Source organism: Crocuta crocuta, unplaced genomic scaffold, assembly GCF_008692635.1.
Source record: "Crocuta crocuta isolate KB4526 unplaced genomic scaffold, BGI_CrCroc_1.0 scaffold273, whole genome shotgun sequence".
In the NCBI taxonomy this organism is placed as follows: domain Eukaryota; kingdom Metazoa; phylum Chordata; class Mammalia; order Carnivora; family Hyaenidae; genus Crocuta; species Crocuta crocuta.
Genome location: NW_027529425.1, coordinates 1,877,504 through 1,888,061, shown reverse-complemented (window position 1 = coordinate 1,888,061; position 10,558 = coordinate 1,877,504). Strand labels below are relative to the sequence as shown.

At 51.2% G+C, this 10,558-nt stretch overlaps 1 long non-coding RNA gene across 1 annotated transcript; it reads left to right on the top strand.

Annotated features, from left to right (window-relative positions):
- Positions 1-206: 206 nt before the first annotated feature.
- LOC144227065 (uncharacterized) lies at positions 207-9,955 on the top strand. The gene is made up of 3 exons (XR_013333841.1): positions 207-334; positions 8,147-8,272; positions 9,483-9,955. It is a non-coding gene; the product is annotated as an uncharacterized LOC144227065 (long non-coding RNA).
- The last annotated feature ends 603 nt before the right edge of the window (positions 9,956-10,558 follow it).

Genomic DNA, 10,558 nt, shown 5'->3' with positions numbered 1-10,558 from the left:
ATGCCCATTGCTGACCAATCACTTTGGTCAAGGAAATCAAGTGCTCTGATTGGCTAGGCCTTGACACTTGTCCAGGGCCTTGGCGCCAGAGAGAAGGGCAGTTCCGCGCGGGAGCGTATGAGTGCAGCTCTTCTGCAAGCGGAGCTGAAGGGTGACGGACGGACAAGGGCAGCGCGCTGCCGACCCTGGCGGGGGGCGCCCCGCCCTCAGAAAGCTGGGTTGAGAGGACCCCAGGGCCCATGGGGGCATCCATTACTCAGAATCCGGGCTCACATAGAGACGGGACCAAAGACATCCCAGAACTTTCCGAAGCCTCATCTGTCCTACCTCCAAGGTCAGTGGGAAAACTGAAAGTGACGAGGATTGGGGTGGGGCAGACTGCTGCGGAGACAGGCTTGGTCTTCAGGACACAGGACAGGTGTGTGGTGTTAGCTTTAAGAAGGAAAGGCAAGGCGGAGTCCTGGGTCTGAGCAGCAAGGGGAGGCTGGGGCGGCCAGGAGCTTGAGCTGTGAACCTCCAGAGTGCATGCTTTGTATGTAAATGTCCACCGAAAAGAAGATCCTGTGAAGCAAGTAAATAAAAAAACCAGGAACAGAAGTTTGGCCAGCCAGGTTAATCTTGATAAATGGGTCTGTAGCCTCCGTCCCTCTTCCCCTCGGAATCCTCAACCACTTTTGATGCCTTTCACAGCTGGGCCCCCCGATATTTCCTGGTTTGGGACAATAGGGCATTTGGACTTTTTTAATGGCAGAATCTGGAAGCTAATTAGGCCATTACTCTTCAAAGATTTAATTTGCTTTGATGGGCCCATCTATAATCATATTTCCAAACAGCTTCTATTTAATTACTGCACAAAATGAATGAGGTCCTTGAGCAATTTGTGTCTGATAAACTCACCTCCTGTTTTAGTTCCAGAGACAAAGACACAAGGGGGAAGGGAGACATATGGAGGAGGTGGGGTGGAGGCAGGCCCTTCAGTGGCCATTGTCTCCCCCCCTCGCCACCTCCCCCCTCCAAGAGAAGCGTTGTAGGGATCTTGTTTCAGAGCACTAAAACCACAGCAGGAAGGACCCTGTGGGAAAGGTGGGGCCCCACTTCCCGCTGGAAGGGGGTCAGCAGAGGTCCGGGGGTAGACGCCCCAAGAGGGCAGGGATTTGATCTGCCTTCTTTTTTAAATATATAAAGCTCATTTATTTATTTTGAGAGAGTGTGTGTGTGTGCACATGTGTGTGAGGGGGAGGGGCAGAGAAAGAGGCAGAGAGAATTCCAAGCAGGCTCCACACTGTCAGCACAGAGCCCAACTCAGGGCTCAGTCTCATGAACCGTAAGATCAGGACCTGAGCTGAAACCAAGAGTTGGGCACTCAACTGACTGAGCCCCCTGGGCCCCCTGTCATCTGGCTTCTTTACTGCCATAGTCCAAGTGCCTGAATGGGCTGGACAGCTATAGGGGCTCAGTAAATACCTGCTAGGTGGGTGCATTGGGTGGGTTTGACTGAGTCTGTGTTCTTACTCCCTGAGGTGTGGGACAGAGGTATTCACGCTACCCTGGCCCTCTGCCATCTGATCACCTGATCAGCTAAGGAGTCTCTCTTGTAGCCACCAGGGCACCCATTGTCAAACTACTCAGCCTTCATTCTCCCTTCCTCTGGGGATTGCATCCTTATTTTGTGGGGAACGCCCCCCTCTGGCTTCCATTTCAACCCTGAGCTGCCTCAAGCCCCCTAATAGTGAGTGAGGCTTACTGTATTCAGAACTTTTTTCTGTTGCTGGCAGTCCGATGTTTCTGACTGACACCAGAGCCACAGAGCTGCCCCTGTAAGGCAGATCCCCAGGCAGGGAGGGAATATCAGGGTTGCTCAGCATGGAATCCCCCTCTCCTTCCTGCCCTGACCACACTTGTTGTTCAGCTAATCTGGATCATATGTTTGGTTCAGGGATGCAGCCGTGAATAAGGTGGCAGGGAGAGAGATGATTAAATAAGCAATTACAGTACAGCCAGGTGGGTGTTCAGACAGGGCCCTGTGGGTGCACAGATGACGGGCATGTAACTCGGGGTGGTAGGGTGACTGGTCATTAATGAGGAGGGAGCAGGAGAGAATGGAGCTAGGGTGACCAGCTGTCCTGCTTTGCTGGGACTGTCCCAGTTTTAGCACCAAAAACCTCAAGTCCGATGAAGCCCCATGATGCCAGGAAACCTGGAGTGTTGGTTCCCCCCAAGATGAAGCACCCAGGGGACTGTGAATGGTTGGAGCAGAGAGTGTAGGACAAAGGACAGAGGGAAATTGAGAAGGGACAGGATCGTCAAGAGCCTTGCTATCCACGGAGGAAGGTGCAGATCTTAGCAAAGAGAAAGGGATAATCTGGGGACGTCTCATGCCGGAGCAGGACATGCCACGATGTGTGACGTTTCCAAAGCCTCCACTGGCTGCTGTTTGAAGAATGGGGAGGGGGGAGATTATGGGGTCAGGCAGACCACCCTCGTCACACAGGTGCGCTGCGGGCAAGGCCCTGGGGGCCGTGGAGGTGAGTCAAGCAGTGATTCTGAGCCTTTTGGGGGAGAGTGGTGGTAACACTCTGAGACCCTGATGGGAGTTCTGGACACTCTCCCCCCCACAGAGATACACACAGCTACATGTACTCACATGTTCTTTCTCACGCACACTGTTGCAAATGGTTTAGGGGGTTTTACAGACCCCTCAGAACCACCATGGAGCCAAGATTCTGAACCCTCCTTTAGAGCTATGGGCGGCCGCATACTGTGTTGGCATTTGCCATTTCTTTGACAATCCCATGTCACATCTCTCCTTCTGTACCTGCCTCCTACTGTGAGGGCCAAAGATGCTGGACACGCCCCCAACTCCCCTCCCCCGCTCAGCAGGAGCAGGGGAAGATCACCAGTCTCATCCATCTGGCTCGGACTCTCGGTCTCATCCGCCCAGAGCTGTGGGACTATGCCTTATCTCTGGCCACCATTGTGTAGGGCCCTCTCCCAGGCTGCCAGGGCGGTCCCTGCTGCTATGACAAGTAGGTGGTGGGCCCAGGATTCGAACTTGGGTGAATCTGATGCCCAGCACTTCTTAATATCTCAGTGGCTGCAATGTGTGTGTGTGTAAGATAGAGAGAGGGGGTAGGGGGATGCCCAACACTCTCTTTTATATTTGAAGATGATATTACAGATGAAGGAGCAGCCTGCTCCTTCATGACTGAAATACAAATGCGTAAGCAATTCTGTTCCATTCCAAACTCCACGGATGAAATTGTGCCGGCTGCAGTATGACGGATTCTTGGGGGGCAGCGCAGCAGAAGCGCTCTCTCTTCTCCACGGGGAGTCCCAGTCTTTGACTTTACCACCCAGCATCCTGGCCCCCGGGAAAGAAAGTGCATACCAGATGTACACATGATGACGCTGTCTCCAGGAAGCAGGAAGCAGGAACCACTAGGAAAACAAGTAATAAATAACATGATTCAAGAAGAGGATTTCCCTGCCTTCTCTTCAACACAACACAAGGGGGCAGTGATTACTGATGGGGTTTTAAGGCCTCTGGAAAGGAGACACAGTGTATGGAGCTCCCAGGGAGGTAGGTATTGGGGGGATGTTGGTGTAGGCTAAAGGCGCCCCATGCTTGTTAGACACTGGGGGGTCTGAAAACAAATGTTAACTATAAGTCCCACCAGTAGAAACCCCCTAAGGTAGGACTTGAAAGTACTTGGAATTTTCCCAGCCAGCAGCCAGCGGTCTGGCCTTCATCGGCAAAGGGCTCAGTGTAGACTGCAGACGGGCCCTGTCTGTGCCGTGACATTGCCACCACCTCCGGTTCCAACCCACACACTGAGATGAGACGTGGCTGTTCTGGCCCCCTTCCCTAGCCGTTGAGCCGAGCCACTGGCCACCATCAAGTGTCCGAGACTTTCCAGGGACCCTCTGGCTTGTGCTTCACTGACCTAAGCAATGCCATCGGCTCAGACCCTGGCCAGGCTGCCCCACTCTCGTTTGGCCGCTTGCAGTTCATGAATTGGGAAACAAAGGCATCAATCCAGCCCACGTGGTCACCGAGGCCATAGACAGTGATTCAGGGCATAGTTGGAGGAGAAACAACTTCAGCCACAGGTCATGGTGAAGGGACACCCCAGCCAAGCCAGCCACCGCCTGTCCAGCCTGGAACAATCCCAGGAAAGAAACCAACTCTGCTGGACCCTACAAGGAGGAGTCGGCAGCCACTGGCTTGGGTGACACTGCCAGTCTGTCCCAGGCATTGGTCTGACCTCACCAGACCTCTCACTCCCTATTGTTCATGCCATCCATCCGCCTGGGCTGTTATGTGGGTTAGAAGAGAGATTCTTTTGGGGTGCCTGGTGGCTCAGTTGGTTAAGCATCCAACTTCAGCTCATGATCTCGCGGTCTGTAAGTTTTGAGCCCTGCGTCAGGCTCTGTGCTGACAGCTCAGAGCCTGTAGCCTACTTCAAATTCTGTCCCTTTCTCTCTCTGCCCCTCCCTCACTCATGCTCTGTCTCTCAAAAATGAATAAATGTTAAAAAAAAATTCTTTTAAAGATACATTCTTTCACTCAGGCCACCATAACAAAATACCACAAACTGAGAGGCTTGAACAGAAAAAATATTCTATCACAGTCAGGAGGTCGGAAGTCCAGACGATTGGTTCCTTCTGAGGCCTCTCTCCACGGCTTATAGACGACTGTCTCCTCCCTGTGTCCTCACATGATCTCTGTGTGTCTGTGTCCTGATCTCTTGTTACAAGGGCACTGACCATAATGGATTAGAGCCCATCTTAATGACTCTATTTTAACTTAATCATCTCTTTAAAGACCCCATCTTTGTGGTGCTTGAGTGGCTCTGTCGATTGAACATCTAACTTCAGCTCGGGTCATGATCTCGCAGTTTGTGGGTTTGAGCCTCACATCAGGCTCTATGCTGACACTGTGGAGCCTGCTTGGGATTCTTTCTCTCCTCTCTCTCTCTCACTCTCTCTCTCTCTCTCTCTCTGCCCTTCTCCCACCTGTGTGCACTTTCTCTCTCTCTCTCTCAAAATAAATAAATTTAAAAATAAAAAAAGCAAAATATAAAATAAAGACCCTGTCTTCAAGTACAGTCACATTCTGAGGTCCTGGGGGATTAGGGCCTCAACATATAAGTTTGGGGGAGACATAATTCAGTCCATATCAAATGGACTGCCTAGGGACTGCCGGACATATTGAGGGTAGTTGGTAAGCAGGAAGGGGCATGACTCCTATCTTTAGGGCCGCTGATAAGGCAGACAGAGACAGAGTCTAGGAAACACTGCAGAGTTCTGGCGTCTTTCCTCAGTCTGCCCTCCTCTCCACCAGGAAGCCATCCTGGGCTTCACAGTTAATTCTTCCAGAGAGGAGATAGTTGAGTGTGTGAGCTTGGGCAACCCTAGGTCTCCCTAGAGCTTCTGATGATGGGCTCATGGGGCCTTGTGGTGGGAATCCCCGGCACTCCAGCCAATGACCAGTGCCAATCGTGGAATGTGAGTGGAACCTCCAGCCCATAATGGGGTCGTGATTTCACAGCCTGCCTCTGTGCTCCTTCCCGGTTTGAATCCACTGGGTCATGGAACAGGGAGGCAATCAGTTTCTGCCCCTCAGATTTTCTTTTTCTGACCTGAACCTATTGGCAAGATTTCCTCCCAGGACACCCCCAGAGGCCCTCAGGACTGTTTAGCCAGGAAGGGCCCTACCCCAAAAGCAGGGGGCAGGCTCTCTGGGCTCCATTCAGGACCCAGCAGCCTGAGAGAAGGGTCAGAAGGAAGAGGTTTCCTTTCAAAGCAAGAAGATTTCATAGCATCTCCTGGCCATCTCCAGTGGCCTCCCCTTCTCCCCACAGATTTAAAAATATGTCCAAATCCAAGACAGGCTTTTCTAAGCTGGTTGTGTCAAAATGGGGTTCTTCTTGGTCTTCACTGGCCTTTCTTCCCACCACACATGGCTGTCCTTTCTTCCCTGAAACTTTGACGCATCATATCAATTGGAAGATCTTTTCCAAAACTGTCAGCAAATCAGAGATAACCTTCTGCACCAAAAATACAACTAAGGCTTTTGTTTTGTTTTGTTTTTTTACATTTAAAAGTTGGATTGCAGTAGACTTACCCCCTGGAGGCCTGTGTGTATGGAAACAGTTGTTTTGAGTCCAGACGGTTTGGCTTGATGCAGTTTACAGGGTACAGCGCATGCTATCACCAGCATCTGTTCATTATGCACAGAGCTGAGTTCTTGCCCGACTCAGCCACACTTTGAGTAACGGAATTACTACTTTTTCCTGGCCTGCCTGGTGAGTCTCAAAAGCTACAAGCAGCATTTGGGGTGAAGCTTCAGGACCTATTCGCACAGAATAGAGTGAAGGCCATCCTCCTCCTCCAAATCTCTCCTTCCCCAAATCATGAGATTTCTCCAGAGGAGCCTTTGTGTCGTTGCCTACCCATCAAAGCTCCTTTCTTCTTTCCCTTGGAAATCTGATGAGATCAAAGTGCCAGCTTTCACCAGCAACAGCCTGAAGAAAGTGAGAAGGCAGATGGGCCTCGCCCACCTCCACGGCCCGAGCCATGCTGCCAATGCCTTTTGAAGGAAATGCTAGACTTCCCCGCCCCCCATGCACCTGGCTCCCCTGCAAATTCATAAATGGCAATGCCTACAAGAAGTGGATGGTCTCCTCAAAGAATTAAAAATAGAGCTACCATATGATCCAGTAATTCCACTTCTGGGTATTTACCCAAAACACTTGAAAGCAGGGTCTCAAAGAGAAACTTGTACACCCATGTGCATAGCAACATTGTTCCCAAGAGCCAAAAGGTGGGAGCCACCCACACGTCCATCACCAGATGAAGGATAAACAGAATGTGGTCCATCCGTACAATGGAATAGTACTCGGCCTTAAAAAAGGAAGGAAATGCGGTCACATGCCACAACATGGGCAACCTTGAGGACATTGTGCTAAGTGAAATAAGGCAGTCACAGAAAGGCAAATTCTGTATGATTCCACTTACACGAGGTCCCTAGCGGAGTCAAATATAGACAGAAAGTACAGAAACCAGCAGTTTATCCTCTACCTCCCGACTCTCATTGGCCACAGGGCTGTTCTGTTGGCGCCCAGCACATGTGGATCTGGTCCTGCCCCAAAAGTGGACCAAGAGCAAGCCAACGGCAGAGTCAGAGGTGCTCAGGCCGGCTGACTCCCGCATGACATGCACTGTGTGGCGTGAGGTTTCGAGGAGCCCCCATGCACTAGCTCCTACCTTGGTTATGTGTGCAGCGAATGTTCTGATGTGTGTAGGAAGGGTGGGAGGTGGGCGGAGGGGGCCAGAAAACCTGCGAAGGTGGCAGTCCCCCAGTCATGGCTGAGTGGGAAAGGAGATCAGTAGGAGTAAGTAGGAGAGCGTGGGCCTGGAAACCAGCAAGCCTGGGTTCACATCCAGCATCCACATCCACAGGATGTAACAGGACATGGCTTCGAACCTTATCCCAAAATAAGAAATCCTACTGGATGGGGAGTGTGGTGGGAGCCCTGTGAGATTTCACAGGAGTCCGGGGAGTAGAACTACACCTGGTGACTCACTTCTGGAAAAAAAAAATAGGCCATGGCAAAAGTTATGAGCTGTCACTTCCAAGATTAGGATACAAAAGGACTGTGACTTCCACCTTGCTTGTCCGCTTTTGTCTCTCCCCTCGTTCCAAGGGAATCAAGCTGCCATCTTGTAAACTACCTTCCGGAGGGACCACATGGCAAGGAACAGAGGGCAGCTCCTGGTTCAACATCCAGGAAGGAACTGAAGCCCTCAAAGAACCGAATCCTGCCAATAGCCAAGTGACTGGATGTGGAAGTGGACCCACCCCAGTTCAGCCTTTAAGTGAGATCACAATCCCAGCCAACACCTTGATCACAGTGCGAGGTTATGAGCTGAGATCTCCCAGCTAGGCTGTGCTCAGATTCCTGACCCACAGAAAAACATGAGATAATAAACGTGTATTGTTTTAAGCCACTGCTCTTGGGGTAACTTGTTACAAAGCAATAGACAGCTAATAGAGGGGGTGCAAGGTTTGGTATGCAGTTTTCTTTACAGATGGTGGTTCTTTTCTTTTTCTCTCTTCCTACCACAAATCTCTCTCTTGTAGCTCTACCAGCCTGCCGTGCTCATGCACCCAGAGGAAGATCTGCAGTGACCCCTCAGAACAATAGCATGTAGAGTGACCCTGAGTCATCCGGAGCAGGTCACGCTGTGCCAGCCTGTGGAAGACTGGGTGAGTAATGCCATTGTGAAGGTTTTCCCTGAAAAGGAAGTGAAATCATACTAAAAATAATAATCATTAAACGTCAATCCACTTAGTCAAAGAGAAGGAACTAGAATGCACCTCAGAGAACTTGAGTCCACCCCCTCACCATGCAAGCAGAGAAACTGAGGCCTGGAGAGTGAGAAAGAAGGTGATTTGAAGAGCAGAACCAGATAGTTGATCATGGAAAAGCAACACTTACCCGGGCATGTCTTGGTGAGCAGAGAACAGATTGCCTGTGATTGGGCCAAACTCAAGATGTGATTCCTGGGGAAGCACAGCTGGGCCTCAGGGTACCACAGGCCTGCGGACATGAGTGCCTGAGATGAGAGGCTCCTTGAGAGTGAAAAAGGGCACCATTTACTTGAGCTCAAAAGGAGAACTGCCCATGTATGAGTGGGTGGCAGGCTAGAGGGGACATGAGTAAAGCCTCTGGAAAGCCAGAGGCTCCTGGACTCTCACAGACAACTGCCAGAAGAGAATGCAGTTGTGGGGGGAGGGGAGAAGAGGAGAGAGGGCTGGGAGAGGTGCTTCCTGGACCCCCTGGGCCTGGCTGGCCCTCAGGACACAGGTGAGCTCTTGGTCCATCTCCACCCATGTGCACAGGGCACTGAGGTACCGGCCAGCCCTGGGAGGCCTTCCGTGGGACCAGGACCCATCCTGGGGAGCACAAGGGGTCCTGAGATGGCTCCAAACTAAAGCTGCTTGGGAGCAAGTGGGGATGAGGTCTGGACACCGAGAGCTCTCCAGGTGAAGCCTGTGCTCCCTGCCTCTGAACCTGTCCCANGTTTCTCATTGCCATGTAGTATTCCATGGTATAGATAAACCACATCTTCTTGATCCGTTCATCTGTTGATGGACACTTAGGTTCTTTCCATGTTTTAGCTATTGTGGAGAGTGCTGCTATGAACATTGGGGTACATGTGCTCCTATGCATCAGCATTTCTGTATCCCTTGGGTAAATTCCTAGCAGTGCTATTGCTGGCCCACACCCCCTGCTTTAATGGAACATGCCAGGGTCCCGCCACCGGGGAAAACAGAAAGGTATCTCCTCCCAAAGTTAGGCTTGGAATTACCATATGACCCAACACTTCCACCCTATATATATACCCAAAAGGACTGAAATCAAGGAGTTGAAGAAATACTTGCTCATAGCACTGCTATTCATATGCACCAACAGGAGAAAGCAAGCAGATGTCCATCAGTGGACCAGTGGATCCGCAGAACGTGGTGTATCACAGAGAATAGAACATCATTCAGCCTGAAAAAGGAAGGAAACTTGGACATGTGTCACAGCATGGATGAACCTTGAGGACACGATGCTCAACGGAACAAGCCAATCACAGAAAGATAAGCATTGTCTGGTTGCGCTTGTATGAGGCCCCTAGAGCTGCCAAACACAGATGGAAAGTCAATGGAGGTTGCTCGGGGCTGAGGGTGAGGGAATGGAGTGTTAGAGTTTCATAGGTGCAATAGTTTAATAGTTCATTTTGGGGAAGACAGAAAAGTTCTGGAATTGGCTGGTGGTGAGGATAGCACAACAGTGTGAATGTCCTTAACGCCACTAAACTGTGCACCTAAAAATGGTTAAGATGGTCGATTTTATGTGTATTGTACCACAGTAAAAGTGAATACATTAAACAACTCTGTAGTGATAAAGGGGCTTTGCTGTCTCCAGGATGGACAAGATCATGTACTGAGCCCCCTCTCTGTGTCCAGGCAAACCCAGGACCGGTTGTCTCAGGTGTCCTCATGCTGAGACAGCCCACCCTGGGGTCTGGAGAAAGACCCGTTTTGTCTCAGTAGACCACCAGACAGAGGTAGCCCTGGGCACCCATTGCATGAAATTATGTCCAGAGCTATGGGCCCTAGGGAGGCATCAAGGCCGATGCCACACAGGAAGGCCAGATCGCTGCACCCATTCTTTGTGTCCAGCTGTGGCAGAGGCTTGCGGAGGGTGTGAGCCACACAGACTAGTCACTGCACCTGTAGGGACAGAGGTGGGCAGGGCAGGGGACACTGGGTCTGTGTTGAGGGCCATGAGGGAAGGTCAGGACAGCTCTGTGTCCATGGAGCCTTTGTAAGGCCATGAGCTGCAGCTCAAGCCTGTCCCTGGTCCTCTGTCTCCTCTGTACAATGATAGTGGAATGGTCCCTAAGGACTATCCCAGGACAGCAACTGGCTGCAGTTCCATTTGAGGGCTACACGTGGCATGAACGGGTCCCACTCGTGTAGAACATCACAGCTGGAGCAGAG